Source organism: Tachysurus fulvidraco, chromosome 9 (assembly GCF_022655615.1).
Source record: "Tachysurus fulvidraco isolate hzauxx_2018 chromosome 9, HZAU_PFXX_2.0, whole genome shotgun sequence".
Classification (NCBI taxonomy): domain Eukaryota; kingdom Metazoa; phylum Chordata; class Actinopteri; order Siluriformes; family Bagridae; genus Tachysurus; species Tachysurus fulvidraco.
The window spans coordinates 1,204,414-1,205,174 of NC_062526.1; positions in this window are offsets into that span (position 1 = coordinate 1,204,414).

The window sequence follows — 761 nt, forward strand, 5'->3', positions numbered from 1 at the left end:
GCTGTAATGAAGCTCACTCTTCTTCGTTTGTAGACGTGCTCGCTGGTTCCTTCTGTTCCTCCAGACTTCACGCGTAGCTTCGTTGTTTCGGAAAACAGCCGCATCAACGTAAGACGTTCCACGGGTTTAGATTGGCATGTGTGTTTACTGTTGACGTACACAAGCATGTGGCAGGTATTGAGGGTGAGAACCTATGTGTGTGTGTGTGTATGTGTGTGTGTATGTGGGAGATGTTTAGTTGGTGGAATCAGAGATGTTATCGGTGTTAACTTTGGTAGATAAGACCTCCAGAGTGTCTTGTTCTTCCTACAAACGAACACGGCGTACGTGCGCGATCGCCAGTCACCCAGCATGTATGTTTTGCCGTTTGCACGTGTGTGTGTGTGTGTGTGTGTGTGTGTGTGTGTAGGTTCTTAGGGTTGTCTAGTTTTCCCACACATTTTTGCATAGGAATTCGATGTGGGCCATCATAAGAACAAACAAGGAAGGAAGAAAGAAAGAAAGAAAGAAAGAAAGAAAGAAAGAAAGAAAGAAAGAAAGAAAGAAAGAAAGAAAGAAAGAAAGAAAGAAAGAAAGAAAGAAAGGGAAAAATTATTTTCCTGCTGCTCGTCACACCGAGCAGATCCGCTGTGATGTACATCACATGAGCGGCGTGGCCTGGGGAAACACGGGGCAATTATGGTAATAAATAATAATAGGATTGGCTACATGACATGATGAGTGATGGGGCATCTCAGATCTCATTTACATCGCATTTCTGC